Raw genomic sequence first — 17,633 nt, 5'->3', positions numbered from 1 at the left:
GAAACAAAAAGATAAAAATATAAAACCTTTTTCTGAAGTACATGGCTAATATTCAGAATGTTTTTGTTACTCTTACATGCAACCACATATTCTCATGCAGATTACCTTCATACTTATGAATTATTGCACTGTGAACTTTAAAACTTCTGAACAACATTTGCTTATGCTATAAGCATGTAGAAAATGGTCATTATTCCTATAGATAATAAAATTCAGGAAGAAATCATTTTTATTCGCATAAAAGCAAATCTTTACCTTTATTTCATAATGTCTAAATGAAACGATGTCTTATATGTAAATGTTTTATGTAAATATTAGAAATATAAATTATGGATTTCATGTCTCATGTATATATTGATGAATCCAGATTCTTATAATTTTGATTATAGTAGTGGTTGCAGCTGCCTGCCTGTGACTAAAGAAACAAATGCAGGCGTGAAAGACTCTTGCAAAGGTCATAAACATGTGTGGTTTCTGTTTATAATGATATTCTTTCTATGTGTGGACATCTACAGCAACGTTTAACAGCCTTTCCTTCCAGTATTCAGATGTTGGTGCAAGATTCCTTTCTATCTTGCAATGCACTCCCGAGACGCAATATTGATGTAGATGCTTTTCATGTCTCGCCTCATAAATTCTTATATTATAGTATGGGGTAGCCTGCTCTCTTTCTTATCATTATTTTTATTATAAAATACTTGTAAGAATGTTGAAACTTTGATAGAACTGCTTTCCTTTCATTACTAAACAGATTCCTATATTATGCAAAATTTAATTTTACAACCATTTCAATATTCAGCTCTATTGTCCGATAAACCTTTTCTGAAAACAGGAAAGCCTTTTTATTATCAATCCTGGGTATTTTATACTACTGAGACTAGCTTATTCGCTCATTTGCATATTAACCAGTCAATTTCTTGGCTTACTTGAATATGGGACCTGTTCTAAGTCACAGTTGTTTGCCTTATACATTTAAACTTAGGACTTTCTTGTGCAAACGAATATATATATATTCATTCAAGAATTCATTTCAATAAATAATGATAATGGGGTAATGCCGAGCTACTTCAATGCAATGTCTCTAGATTCACATTTGACACATGTTGCTGAAAATCATCTTGAAATATTCACATGCATGATGTTTGGGATACCTTAATGCAACATTATTTAACTAATGATGACACAAACATTGATAAGTGATCGTGTTGCATAACTTTGAAGGGAACGGATTTTACTGTGATGTTTTATTGCATTAACACTGTTACGACAGGATTGGAAAAATCCCAATATAAGTTTCCAAGTTCTTGAAACGAAATTGCAGTATCATTTCACAGGTTTGTTTGTCCTTTTTCTAACCACGAACGAGGCTAGCTTTCATATATGAGAGTGAAACCTCTACAGGTAGAACGATTTTCTAATCAGAGAATTTGGCATTCCTGTTAGTTTTGGTAACATGTCACAGAATGTACTGTTTATTATAAACAGGAATTATCTCATTGCTGTGATTTTCAACCGATCCATCGTTTTATGTTTGTTTCATCAGATTTTCACTTCCAACTTTGTGGCATAAATTTAAGCTGAGTCCACAGAAATTTAAGCCTGTATAATGTATTGTCAAATTCTCTAGCTCTCTATCCTGAATGGGGCACTGTGCGGAATTTTATGTGAAAAATTTGCAGCTGTTATGTATATTGGATCAATATTTATTATTAAAATGCGGTATGTTGTACAAATCTAAAATTCCAGTGTTGGGAAAGAATGCATATTCTTATCTCATTTAACTCACAACTGAAACAAACCAATCTTCATATGAGTTATGCTCAGTTGAATGATTACGATTGATTCAAATTTATCAGTATCTGTTGCAATTTCAAGGGCTGGAAGGCTGCAAACTTTATGTGCTTGATGAAGAGGATTTGTTAGTCGAATCAGTTGTCGGAGAGAGTTGGTAGGCCTTGAAGGGTGTTGTTGATGTTTTCAGAGCTTAACTTTTTATACCTCGTATGAAGTCAAGAGTTTGGTGTTGGTTTCATGCTGAGTTGGTCGAACTGTTTGACCGTGGTTGGTTGGTCAAGTCTGGGTGAAATGTCATCTTCAAACAGCTGCGGTCTGCGTCGAAGTATGATGTGGGCTTTATCGTCAACTTACTCACATACTGCTCCCTTTTGTTGTGTGTCTGTGTATCACGTCAGGATAACAACTTGTTGCAGAGGGTTTAACAACCAGTTTTAAAAATTAGTTGACTGTACAACTGAAATATTAAGACACAGAGGCAAAAAGAAAAGAACAGCAAAGCAAAAGGAAAAATGATAAAAAAAGCTGAAGTCAGTTCAAAGATGACGAATCGCCTTTTATTTATAAAAACGAAATAAGAATGGTAACCTGCTAAGAGCTGGAAGCATGTAGGAGGGTGTAGCTGACGCTGAAAGGCTGTAGGAAGCTGCGGCAGGCATTAGAAGGGTGCAGGAGGATGTGACAGGTACTGGAAGAGTGCAGGATGATGTGGAAGGGTGTAGGAGGACGCGGCAGGCACTGGAAATTTGCAGGAAGCACCAAGGGCTGCAGGAATGAGCCGGAAGTCGCTTGTTGAAGAGGGAAGATCTCAGGAAACAGCCAGGCAGTAGTAGTCGCATGGTAGTAGTTGTGGATCGCATAAGAACAGTTTGAGAACTGCATATTAATGTGGAAAAATGCTAGCCCTGACAAAAGCCGTTTGAACTACTGCTGCTGGTGAGCTTTGCCTGGCTACGTCTAGGTGTCGTCGACTCCTTGCCCCCCCCCTCTGTAACTGCCGAATGGCAGCAGATATTCTGTATTTATGGGAAAGTATCATTATACCACACGCTGGTCTTAGAGAGTAACAAATGAATAGAATTAATTCCCCGCCGAATCGAATACAACCAAAAGAATTTCGTGTGTAAATGGATTGTATTTATGTTCGATACAGCTCGGAATCAAAGCCTCTGCTATTCATTTTTATGGAGAAAAAGTTGAAAGTAGATTTACTTCACCTCAGTTCGACACAAAAAAGGTTATTTGTTGCTAGGTGGTTTATATTGTTCCCAAATGGAAAAAAAATGGCCGGCATAGCAAAATATAAACCATGATTCAAGTGCACCGCTACAAGTGCATAAAAATAAAAAAAATCCGTCGCAATTTTCGTCCATGGCATTACAGGTATTTCGTGGTGTATTAATGATTCTGATGGTTACTGGTTTCTATGGTTTAAATAATATGTGCATGTACTTACCATATCTTTTATTTGATTGTTTATATTGGCCCAATATATAACTTCCTTCGCCCTTGTAATGCACTTTTCTATCCCTAGATGTCCAATATGGATCTTTTGTAGGGCCTCTTTTCTTTAAGAGTTTGGGACTACTATTCGTGTGCCTTTTAATACTAGTCCCTTCACAACCGATATCTCATCACGTTATAAAGATGTTTTTTTTTTCATCCAATCGGATTACAAAGAAAACATGTAAAAAAATGTTTTTATACTGACGGTCTTTGTGGAGCCGGTTTGGATCTATAAAAAGGGCATTTTTGCGCCCAAACGAGTCAATCGACCTGAAGTCAGCATGCTGTAAACATCATCATTTGGCCCCGTCCATATGGACATTAAACGCGTGTACGCCCAACAATTAATTCTCTTCATGGAGATGAACTTTTTCTTTTTTTTTTATCTTAATGGACTTTTACCCTTTTCTGTCTCTTCGCTAAAATAAGCGATGGACTTTTATATTGTTATTTCTTCCTAAAAGAAATACTGGTTATTTCTAACCGAGAACTTTTACTTTTCTCCTTCAAAACATTTAATTACCTCAGTTGCATGAATTTTCTTGGCTATTTCATTACATAAAAGAATTCAATTACCTCAATCGCAGGACTTTTCAACTCCATTACATATAGAACTTTTATTACCTCAGTCGCAAAACTGTCTCCTTCATTACATAAAAAATTTAATTACCTCAGTCACAGGAAGAGACTTTCAATTAAGAAGAAACTTTATTTTCTCTTTTCATTCATTTAGAATTAAAAAAAAATTGTATTAAATTTATCCATCTGTCATCTTTGCTTGATTGTTCAACTCCATTTTACACTTGTTTTTTTATTTTTATTATCTTGAGTTTGTGACACCCGTAAGCTCGCAACACTATTACCTTTCGAGGTGTTACCAGTTCTAGTCAAAAGCAAAATAGGCATTTCCATTTTTGCAAAGAAGAATGAATAAAATTTGTGTCAAATTTTAGAGGTATGTATAGAAATTAGACTACAACGCAATGAAAGTTTCATTCTATATTAATAAACTTTATTTTTAACCTTCACTATTAGCTTTATTAGAAAAGTACAAGAGAGAAACGTATTAGTAAGAGAGTTCAGTGTTCATACACGCTTGTATAGTCGTGAAGAGTTCGTTGATAGAGAGAAAAGTGTTCCATGTATTTAAAGGTAGAATTAATATATTGCCGGCGTGTTGAGGGAGACAATAGTGTTTATAGCTAGTAGCCGTCAGTACAAAAGAAGCCGGTTAAAAGAAAGAAGGGGCAAATACTTAAGTGTGTTGCCGTGTTGATTGAGTGTGTGAGTCGTATCAACAAGGACAGTTCTTTAGCATGACAAAGAATGCGCAAGGAAATAAGTTTGAAGAGAGATACAGCTAGCTTGTAATACTCACGTTCAGCCTGGGGATGAAACCCCAGGCGATGTGTGCTTCTGGGCAAAACACAGTGAAAAAGAGAGAAGACTTCGTAATTTTGCCTTTTATATCCTCGGTCACGTGGGTAGGAGCTGGTTTGTGATTGGACAAGCCAGGGAGAAATAGATTTCAGATCTCGAAATTATAAGAAGTAGCTCTGCTTGTTAGTAGCGGCTGTCGGCTGCTACATATGCTTTGCTGTAATTGTTAATTTTTTGCCACTGTCTTGAAGCTAAAACAAGTGAAAAGTAAATTCTTACATTGGAGGATTGACAACTAGTTTTACGCCTGGGTTCACCATAACATGGTGAGTGGCTGGTAGCTTGCCTATGTCACCAAAACAGTCTTCGTATTTTTCTATCAAGCCTTTTATGTCTATTTTGCTTATTTTATTTCTATTAATCTTAGTTTTTCTGATGTTTCTGCACCAATGATTGCATTTACATTAGTATTCTATTTTCCTTTGTGTGAAGAAAGTATTTTATGGATCCGTGCTGTTTAATATTAGAACCATCATATGCTGCTCAAACAGTTGGTTCTTCTTTTGTTGCACCGAGGAGTGGCTGTTCTGCTGCACTTATCAGATGCGGGGACATCTGGAAAGTATGTAACGGAAGTGTATTGCCTCCGGCTCCTGTATCAACTTTAGCTTTCAGAAAGTGGGTGCCTAGGATGGTGGGAAGTTTGATTAAAAGGTTTGTGAAAATCTCTGTCCGACGGTCACTTTATTTGTGGATAGAGTTGAAAGTCATTTGTTCAAACGTCTTAGATATCCCTTCATTATTCCTTTGGGAGGCATTTACAAAGTGCACACGGTTGCTGTGTTTCTGGTGCTTTTCCTGGTTTACTATTTGCTTCCTTCTATATTGTAAGTGTTGGGACATATCTTGCTGCTTTCTCATTTTTGTTGGTGCAGACTTTGGCCCAATGAGTTTCAATCCACAAGCTGAATATATGATACGCCATGCTGTACATTTTTCATTTAAATGGGAGCTTCCGCATCGTTTAAAATGCTTGTATTTCATTATATCTAGCTCTTTTCGTTCATCTAGTTCAGTTAGTTGTCTCATATGGTGTATGGAAGCTTTATGTATTCTGCCACAATTTATAGCTTCTTGCAGTGTCAAATCTTCACCTTTTACTAGAAGTTATTTTTGAAGTTCTTAATGCTTCGTTCCAAATATAACCTGCTCTATAAGTCGTTCCTCTGTTCTCTGGTTATCTCGGAATTCGCATTTTAATATCTGTAATTTAAATCTGGCTAGAAAGTCATCGAAATTCCCTGATTCCCTTTTTTTATATTGACGCAGATAAAAATGAGCAATGTGGAAATTCAATAATGGTTGCAATCTTTCTTTGAATTTTCGCCAAATGATTTTGGAGTTATTTCTATTGGCTTCATTTTCGAATGCCCAGGCGTTGTAAATTTTAAGTCCTTCTTCTCCCGACAGTAACAGAATGTGGGTAACTCGTTTTTCTAACGAAATATTTTGGACTAAGAAATACAGGTTACGGTGCTGCTTAAAAACTCTGAATGCGACAGTTAGGTCTGCAGATGTCCAGCACATAGACGCAACAGTGACACGAAATATGTATTCCATACAGGTAAGATGAAAAACATTCCCTGTCTCAATGAGTCATTTGGCGATAGCTACCAAACGTTCAATGTATTATATAACATTTTGTCTCAAGCAAATTTTAAGCGCATAAGACCAACACCCTATCTCCACCAAAATCGGTTATACCTGGATTTGGTATAAATGAAACTGCTATAATAACATTATGCCCTACAAACGTAAAATCATTAGGGGAGACTTGCTGGCGCATGTTCCCCTATTTTGAGCTATAACTTGCAGGTTAGGAATTTCCTCATACGGGATGAAGGATGTCTCATGACTCAGCCCCTTATTTTGAATGGCGATGGATTGACAGGTAAAAAAAATCACAAGAATATGTTTACTAAGAGGAAAGAGTAATCGTAGGGGTCATAGAATGGAAAAAAAAAAGAAAAAGTAGCCTATGAAACCTGTGAGCCAGGAAGACAGCACGTGACAAAAAAAATGGACCTTGCCGATATAACAATAGATTCTCATAACGATAAAAGACGAAATTATTAGCTTCTTACAAAGCAGCAAGCCCCGCATCTTGTTCAAATTTCAGATAAATTTTACGTAGGATGAATACTAATTATGAGGTCGTTTCTTTGGCAAAAAAGAATTGTGAAGACTGACGCCCACCAACGAGTAAATCGCTATTTCCTTCAGAAATTCAACCTCACTCGTGTTACTAGCAACATGACATTTCAACTCGACCCACGATAAACTTACAAAAGATATGTTCCAAATTTATAACAACAATACATAAATAAATAAATAAAAACAAAAAACGAAGATGCTTTTCTTGATTGAATTTTAATATCTCACTTTTCATCAAAAGTATACAATAAAAAAAACTGAAACGCTATAATCTTTTGAATTTTGATTGTGAGGGACTAAGTCGAGCTAACAAACCAATCCGTCAAGTAACTTTATAAACATTGTTTTTTTAGCATACATAAATTATTACTGTTCATTAATCCTGCCTGTTTTCTTTGTTCTAAACATTTTCAATATAACCCACAGCATCCGTGATGACATCCTTTGTTTTCGATCAGACCAGCAGAATCATAATCAAAACCTCAACGCAATATTCCAAGGATTTTGTAAAAAAGTTTCCTCCTAAATGTGAGCATAACAAAATGTCATCAGAAATCCTGGTGCACATCTTTGGTATCGAAGACATCATCTCAAGTAACTAGGCTATATTTACAGAATGTTACAGAAGTCTGGATTAGATACAGTGGCTATGACTGACACATATGACGATGGTAACTTCCTTACTACAGCAAAAAGGTGTGGCACAAGACTGGAAGGTGTAGAGAGTCAAGTCAGTACCTCTAAAGAGGTACTCTGGCCTCTTAAATATAGACTGGATAGTTCTGTCAGCAACCCCCTCCCCCGTTGGGTTGTCTCAGAAAGTTAGCAATAAACTGCACCCAAAAGAGGGAAGACGAGATCTGAGAGGGTTGATCTGGGACTACCCAGGATAAATACCCCAGCCCAGCAGATAAAAGGCTACTGAAATGGTCCAGTTTCTGCTGGACAGATTTTGAGAGATTAGATCCTCGACTGGTATGTATACTGCTAATGACAATGTATGACTATCATCACGACTACTAAAACACTTAGTCATAACTATTCATAGAATAAAAACAACACTTGAATTACTCGACACTAGGAACTTATCAGATGTCAGAAGCTTGTTGCAGATAACTAACCTCTGTGGTGCATGATTCATTCCAAACTGTGCATGCAGACTCATAAACTACGTCAACTAACAACAAACAACAAAAAATGAAAAACTCATGCAGTGGTTTTGGACTGAACCCCACACTGATTGTCTAAAAACATAAAGGAGGTTCTGAGTAAAGCATGTTCACTTACCTATTTTGACCAAACAAACACACCAAAATATATCGATGCCAAGCCAGTAGGCATCCCTGTCGTGCTGTCAAAAATGGACGGATAGTACCATTTGCAAGCCGACCACTATTCACAGTGGAACAAAAATTCTACCAAACAGAATGTGAAGCACTCACTATCACAAGGGCATGTTAAAACTTTCACATATATATTTTTGGAGCTCTATTTTCTGTCCATAGAGTTCACAAACCCTTAACATCAATTTTCAACAACACCTACTCCAAACTGTCAAGGCTCATTGAACGTTGAGTTTTGAGAACAGAGCCATGATATGACTATCTCATATACCGACCAGGTCACGAACACTCAGCTATCTCAATGCACTTGTCACCAAGGAAATCAGTACAGAAAATAGTGTAGGAATATTTTAACTATAATCTATTTCAACTCCAGTCCCCAAAGCAATGATAATTGATGAAGTTGCAATAAATGTGACTTGCTCTTTGTAGGGTTTTGGTGGCAAAGAGATACAAGTGTGTCCAGCATAGGATCAAATGTTCGGTACCTGTGGCCAGTTTGACAACTTTTCGAATTTGCTAAGCAAGGGAATGTCAACAATATTTTTAAAGAATTTTGAAATTGTAAGGTAAGCATCGCAATAAAATGTATTCCTTAAATGTCTCTTTCACAGGAATACATGAATAACAATGTGCTCGCCATTATTTAAGAACTTCTGAATTATAGAATAGAAATTATAATACTCACTTTTACAAGAAAATCCAAAACTTGCATTGAATTTGACAGTCAACAGAAATCTGGCTGTCGAATTTGATCAGAAAAAAGTTGAATGATGAATTGATCACATTATACTTAATAAACTCAATCCAAAGCAAACGAAAAACATTGTTATACGGAGAAGACCCAACAATCAATATATATGTATACTGATCTGTTTAAAAAATTAATTATACATAAACGAATAGAGAAATGTAGTTAGAGATGCTAGTGAAATCAATTCTACAAGAATGTTGTTAAACTTGTTACAAAGAGTTGTACACTAAAACTCCCAATGTGAATACATATCTGGATACATATATAAATGAAGAGGACTCAAAACACATTTAAAATTTGTGAGTTTTATGTAAACAAATTCATACAAATATATGTTGATTTATAAATATGTTGACATTATAAATTAAAATGGTAAAAGATGCTGATTTTTTATAAAAAAAAAACACTTTCTCGTCTTTTTTTTTCAAATTTCTCATCTTTTTATTTTTGCTGATAATGGGGTGATTCCAAACCATCATTTGCTATTTCAAAAAACTGCAACTGGTAAACTATTTTATATATATTTCTTGTAGTTTCTTGATTTACTGGATTCCAGGACAATAATTTGGTTGGTCTGGTAGTGTATCTAGCGAAATCTTGTTACTTGAGGTAACATCACTTAGAGGAGGTGCACTATTTTTTCGTTCGAGATAGTTTAAAGCCATATTCGGTCAAGGTTTACTTGTCGGAGGAAGCATCCTAATGCCGGGTTATCTATCCTGACAAACCCTTGTAAAGGGAGATCATAAACACTCAAAGATGGTATCTAGTATGAAACTGCAATTTTCCAAGTATGTGTGCGCAGATAGATTTTTAAATAAGAACTTTGTGAAAATGCCGAACCACATACGTAAGGTTAAACATTTTTTTTTAAAACATGTATATATAAATTGTGTAGAAATAATAGATGATGTATGATTTATTTACAATTTTACATTCATGTATAATCAAATTTTACCAATGGTCGAATAGAGATATTTACACACTCAATTGTGTCTCACTGTATAGTTGCCTTCCCCTAGCAAAACCTAACAACTGGATACCAGGTGGTTCACACTCACTAATTCTGTGTATTATAATCTGCAGTTGTTGCCGTTGCTGAAACCACTCATCCATTTAAAACTCTCATCATCAAATCTTGATCTTGGTAGTCCTTATAATCCTCAAGTGATCAGAGTGGAATGACCCTCTTATCCAGTTTTTGGAGACTTCCTTTTTTATACTGCCCATATATATCATCTAGATAATATCTGGCATGATGTTTGTTGTTCCATTCTTTCCAATTTTCTGTGATGAAAAGTCTTGGTGTATTTCAGGCAGCTTTTATTATTCTAGATATTTCTTATGTAAATTTGTTTTATTGGCTTTTGTTTCTTGATATTCATATTATCATAACGCTTTGAGTTACAGATCATCAAATGTCTGTGATGCTCACAATATTTCCTTGCTATTGATAGCCTATTTCTGAGAGACGCATATCTCCCGCTCCTTTGGGTAGATGTGGCTTTCCTAGACACTATTTTCTTCAGATTACTATGCATATCGCCAATATTTTGCTTTGTTTTAGTATCTAGTCATGTAATATCCATTTATAAACAGTCAATAATGCCAATATACATTATTAATAACATGAGAAATTAGGGCGATTTTTCAGAGACGGCCAGCAGTCCAGCACTACAGGTCAGGTCGACCCGGTACTTTTAAGAGAGGTGGACATGCCAAATATCTACACCAGTGAAAACGTGAATTAGAATTTTACATGCTTTCCGAATGACTTGTGTTATTTTCATTGCCCAAGATAAAGTTTTACTTTTTGTTGTAAAGTTTTTTTTTGTATTAAATTTTTTAACAATAAAGTTTTATGTTTGATTTTTAAGGTTTTACGTTTGTTTTTTTTTTAAGTTTTACGTTCAAAAAAAAATTTTATCATGAAAACTGAAATTACCGAGACAATGTGAAAAAGGACACGTTTCCCCCTGCCTAATTAGATGTATTCGACAGCAGTATAGATTTTAAACATTGTTTACGTTTCACGTTTCGTTTTTATTTTGTTCGTTTTTCTGTTAAATAAAGTTATAAATATAATTCGTTTGTTTTAATGTAAAATAAATAGTTACAAATATATATAATTCGTTTGATAAATACTTAAATATATGTAATTGTTCATTTTAAAAATCTAATTAACGTTTTCACCGGTGTGGATATTTGGCGTGTCTCCCTCTCTTAAAAGTACAGGGTTGGCCTAAAGTGCTGGCGGTCTCTGCAAAATCGCTGAAATTACTTTCTGGCAGTCTCTTTGATTTTGCAAGCTGTTTTTGCAAATTTTCTGATATAACGTAATATTTTCTGATATAACGTAATATTTTCTGATATAACATAATATTTTCTGATATAATATTTTCTGATATAATAATATTTTCTGATATAACATAATATTTTCTGATATGACATATTTTCTGATATGACATATTTTCTGATATAACGTAATATTTTCTGATATAACATAATATTTTCTGATATAACGTAATATTTTCTTATATTACATAATATTTTCTAATATAATATATTTTCTGATATGACATAATATTTTCTGATATAACATATTTTCTGATATAACATAACATTTTCTGATATAACATAATATTTTCTGATATAACGTAATATTTTCTGATATAACAATATTTTCTGATATAACTTAATATTTTCTGATATAACGTAATATTTTCTAATGTAACGTAATATTTTGTGATATAACATATTTTCTGATATAACGTAATATTTTCTGATATAACATATTTTCTGATATAACATAATATTTTCTGATATAACGTAATATTTTCTGATATAACGTAATATTTTCTGATATAATGTAATATTTTCTGATATAACATATTTTCTGATATAACGTAATATTTTCTGATATAACGTAATATTTTCTGATATAACATATTTTCTGATATAATGTAATATTTTCTGATATAACGTAATATTTTCTGATATAACATATTTTCTGATATAACATATTTTCTGATATAACGCAATATTTTCTGATATAACGTAATATTTTCTGATATAATGTAATATTTTCTGATATAACATAATATTTTCTGATATAACATAATATTTTCTGATATAACATAATATTTTCTGACAATTTTCCTCTCATCTGAATTGAGTAATTTCCTTTTCTCTCTTTTATTTCACTTAAGTATGATATCAGAAAACAAGGGCTTCATGTTTCGGATAACAAGTGATCCCTGCTATTCTTTAACTGTCTAACATTTTGTTAGTAAACAACTCGATAATATTAATTTTCCTCTTAAATTGACTAATTGTATTTTTAAATTAGATATAGCTTCAAAATGAAGGAATTGAAGTCTCTGTGAGATATACAGATATCTGAGTTTACAATCAAGATTTTTCCTGCATTTTAACTGTTGAGTTATAAAGCTGTTAATAAATTTTTTGTCGCTCCCTAATTGAGAAAATACTTATCTTATACTATATCTTTCAAGCAAAGAGGTAACATGTGCTTTTCCTTCAGAGACCAAGTCGTTTGCTAAATCATTAACTTCTGTTAAGAATAGACATTATTCCTTTTATGGTTACCAACTCTATTTCGTTACAGCTAGTTCTTTCAGGGATTTTTTCCAAGTATATTTTAAGATTCTTTTTAATTAGGCTAATTGTTCATATTAAAATCGGTATAATGTGTATTTCTTTCAAAGACCAGGTGTTTTTTAAAATAATCTTTTGGGTCTTGATATTTTGTTATTTTTTCACGTTCAGCTCTATTAAGCACATAGTTTTTGGGATGTTGGCAGTAGTTCTTTCATGCTTGTTTCTGTATTACAATGTCTGACTTAATGGTTTTGTCTTTTATGTATCTGCCTGCCTGTATGTCTTTGTCATAGAATACTATCACCTTTCCATTTGATCTTCTCAGTGGTGGTTCATGTTGCCAGATATTCGATGATTTGTCAAACTGTACTTCTCCAGAGATCTTCTAATGGAGGTATACTTTGGTGTGGTGGACAGTGTAAAGATCATTTACAAATAGGATTCGGCATCCTGACATTAATTGGCTCAGGCTCTTAATCGCTAAGTGGCAAAACCTGCACCGGCTATTTGCTTGTAAGCCAGCCATTTATTTTGAATCCATTAGTGAGTAAACCCTGGTGTTTCTGGATGTGGATATTTACATTATATTTTACTGTAAAAACCGAGTTACAAGTTTAAAAAGTAGAAAGTTGTTCAACTGTGTGTTTGTACATGTGAATTTTTAAATGATATTTCTTGGAAAAAGCTAAGCCACACAATTCACAGGAATGGGGTTTTTCTCCAGTGTGTGTTCGCATGTGCATTTGTAAAGTATCATTCCGTGCAAATCTTGAATCACACATTTCACAACAATAAGGTTTTTCACTCGTGTGCGTTTGCCTGTGTTTTTTCAAGTGAGAGTGTTGTGAAAAAGCTGAGCCACACACTTCACAAGAATAAGGTTTTTCGCCTGTGTGTGTTTTCATATGTGTTTTTAAATTGGAGTTTTGTGAAAATGCTGAGCCACAAACTCTGCATACATAAGGTTTTTCGCCAGTATGCTTTTTCATGTGGATTTTTAAATAATTTTTGCTCACAAAAGCTGAATCACAAACGTCACATACATGAGGTTTATCACCTGTGTGCTGGCTCATATGTATTTTTAAATGACTGTTTTTGGTAAAAGCTGAACCACACACTATACAACTGTAGGGTTTATCACCAGTGTGTGTCCGCATGTGGATCTTTAACGTATCTTTTCGTGAAAAAGCTGCACCACACACTTCACAACCGTAAGGTTTTTCAGCAGTGTGTGTACGAAGGTGGAGTTTTAAGTTATAATTTCTTGAAAAGGTTGAGTAACACACTTCACAAGCATAAGGTCTTTCACCAGTATGTGTACGAAGGTGGATTTTTAAATCAGAACTTTGCAAAAAAGCTGAGCCACAAATTTCACAAGCATATGGCTTTTTGCTTTTTTTTGTTATTTTTCTCATCATTTTCTTTGATGGATATGTTAACATAGCTGTTACATCACAAATGAATAAACAAAACAAGAATAGAAATAAATATCCAGGTTGGCATTTTTCTCTTTTTTAACAAAAGCCTTCATTACCATTAATTTCAGCACAACTTAAAAAGCCTCTTGCCGCCACATGTTCATTTTACCAGACTCACCTTTCTCCTTCCTCTCACCACATGCCAGTCACAGCTGGTCACAAATTTCACAAGCATATGTTTTTCACATTTTGTTATTTTCTTATCATTTTCTTCGAGCTGGGGAATGGAGCCTAACATTTACTCACTAACCTAGATATTCTAACTGAGCAATCTTCTTTTAAAATTCTGACCGTCCCTTAATGTGTAATTGTTTGAATCTCTTTTGCATTTGTGTTCACCAGATGTTCATTGATCAAACATAAACAAAATACTGATTTTTGTCCCTTGGTTTTAAAAATGTTATCAATTTCTTCAAGCTGGGGACGGAGCATCCTACTGGATGCCAGGTATTCACCTGCTATCTAAGATATTCCAAGTGAGAGATCTTTTTAAGATTCTGACCATTCCTTTAAGTGCAATTGTCTGAATCTCTCTTACAGTTGGCCCACCGAGTATTTTTGTCAGGTAGTTTTTGAAATTCTTTTTCATGAGTCTAGTTGCTCCTGTAATAACTGGGATGATAGAAACCTTCCTAAGATTCCAGTTTCTTTTCATGCCATACATAAGACCTTGGTATTTCGTTATCTTTTCCCTCTCAGCTCTGTTTAATCTGGCATCATTGGGGATACTGACTTCTACTAAGGTTGCTTCTTTTTCCTTCTTTCCCATAACATCATGTCAGGTTTTATGGCTCTGTTTTCTAGACCTGTAACTGTAGGAATTGCATAGTCATAGTGGATGGTGCATGACTTATTTCCAACTGTTCTTTCTGGTAAGCATGTTTCCATGATTTGCTAATGCATTGGATATTCAATTATTTACAGAACGTCTAGTGGAGATATTTACACATTCCTTTGTGTGTGTCTGCATGTTTTTCAAATGAGCGTGTCAGATAAATGTTAAGCAATACACTTCACATGCATAAAGTTTTATTCTAGTTTGTGTCTCTATTTTAATAGTGATGAATCGGAAATTAATGTACCACACACCTTACATCCGTAAAGTTTGTTGTTGAGTTTATTTACATATTTTTTTTTAAATGAAGGTTTTCTTAATGCTTTTATATTTTCTTTTAAAAACTTTTCTATTTCGTGTATGGTATGCAATCCTTTTGTTTTAAGCTGTTGCCCTGTGAATGATTAATAGACTTTAGTTAATAAAACATACAATGCAACATTATATGTGAAGAAAAAATTTACAATTTCTTTATATATTTTTAATAATACCATCAATTTCATTAATTATTAAGCAATTGGTTCCAAGAGAAATTAATATTATTCATTAATGAATTATGCTACTATTGTCTTAATTTTCCTAGCAAATTAATATATATTTAGGTATTTCTGCATTCACTGACCCGTTTTTCCATGAATACAGCTATCATAGACTGGCAAAATATGGCAAAAATACTCAATGAAGAATCGATTGACCAAACGACATTACACACGTGCTGTGTGGTTTTAGCCAATGAAAATCTCAATAGATGACAGTTAAAAAATTTAAAGGAAATAATTTTATTTGCACAAAATATTTCAATCAGTAAAATATTTGTTGACGTCACTATGAATCTAGTGAGCTTAGATAATCACTATTCAATAGAAGGAAACACAAGGTCAAGACCAATACAATAATCTCAAAGTTTATGTAGAAGACTAGGATGTCACACTGTCTAATACCTATGAAATGTCAAATGCAATGACCTTACCCTCGCCTGAATTATCCATAAACCAACAGATCCATTCAGTTACAAGAGTTACTTGATCAGCTGTTGAATGAAAAGCACAAAAGCCATACTTAACATAACTAAAGAGGCCCAGACTTTCCAGAAAATCAACAATCCTGTTATTGGCCAACCTCTCAAACCATTGCTAATAACAGTGAGAAGACTAACAGGACGATATTTAGTTGGGTCAGACATTTTTAAAGATAGGCACAACAGAAGATTCCTTCTAGTAAGAAGGGAAACAACACTGAGATAAACAGAGATCGAATAATTTCGATAAGATAAAAGAAACTGTCAATAATTTTCCCCATTCTTTATCTGTGCCTAAATCAAAACGTAGATTCCATGAACAAAGCTTCTTTCTTAGAAGTGCATGTCTGTGGAACTCTCTTCCGTTTGCCTGTTTCCCACCTGACTACAACTTGGATGTCTTCAAGTCCAACATAAGCAAATTCCTGATAAACAGCACCTTAAGTAAGACACTTTATCAAATCTCCATTACTAACGATTACTACGATATTATCCCATTGATTACTGTAGACACAATAACCCTTATCCCCAAGTGGCTTATGGGCCTTGATAAGTGGTGACTACCATGTAAAAAAACAAAACAAAAGATGGAAGAAAGTGCATGTGCACAACATTTGAGAATAACAACAGGAATCAAATTAGGACCGGAAGCCTTACATTAGTCAAGACCAGCAAAAAATTCTAGCAATCATTTTATTTGAAGGAGGCTAGTAATATTGTTTAGAACTTTTGTTGCATTAGTAAAATTATTGAAGCACAAGAAGGACTTGATGCTCGTGGTTGCAAAAGTTCAGCATACATAAAGTTCAAAGAGCTTACACAATTACTAATCAGCAGAATTTTACCAGTATTGACAAAGGGAAGAGACTAGCAGACATATGTACATAATGTGCCGGTGTATGGAAGAAAAAACTTGGCAGTGAGGATTGACAAGATGTGTTGCATGTAGTTTGTAGTAAGGCGGTACTAATTCCATGTGAGTTGAGCCGGTTTCTTCTTAAATAGGAAGTTTCATGGAAGTATACAATTTATAAGCAGTTCTCAGTCGCATATATACCCCTGTCAAGGGAGATGAGGATGTGAGGTTTTTACAACTATTGCAGGGATGTGTTGACGCCATTCTACTTACAGCCTCTGATATTTTCAAATGGTCAACCATCTCCTACAGACCAGACTCAATGTTGCTAAACTTTGATTATCTAACAAGAACCAGTGTGTCGACTTGCATATAGGGAAATAATTTGAGAATGATATGATGGGTGTCTAAAATGAACCTTAGATCTAATCAACTCAGGAGGGGAAAAAAATCTGAAGAATGTAGAGGTTCTTTTACTAATAAGTAACTACACTCACTTGTAGATAAGCGTTAATGAAATTGTAAGCTGGTGATGACAAACACTGTGTAAGTATTGAAAATAGTCAGAATTTGATTATTAAATTGACGGCTGAACCAAAATTTGTTAACATTAAACTTGAAAACAAGAATGTTCTAATCAGATAGAAAATTTTAAAACTACTAAAATAAGACAATTCAATTTTTTAAAGTTTTGCAATAAAATGAGTCAAATACGTTATGATATGTTGAAATCTAGCTTGAAAATTGATTTCAGTGGAATCGTAAAGTTGTGTTCTGTCCCATCCACAATTTTTGGAGTCAGCTTCAATAAGTTTGATAATACACATGTTCGTT

Source organism: Euprymna scolopes, chromosome 7 (genome assembly GCF_053919585.1).
Source record: "Euprymna scolopes isolate OS-2025 chromosome 7, ASM5391958v1, whole genome shotgun sequence".
Lineage (NCBI taxonomy): Eukaryota > Metazoa > Mollusca > Cephalopoda > Sepiida > Sepiolidae > Euprymna > Euprymna scolopes.
This window is presented reverse-complemented; position numbering follows the sequence as displayed.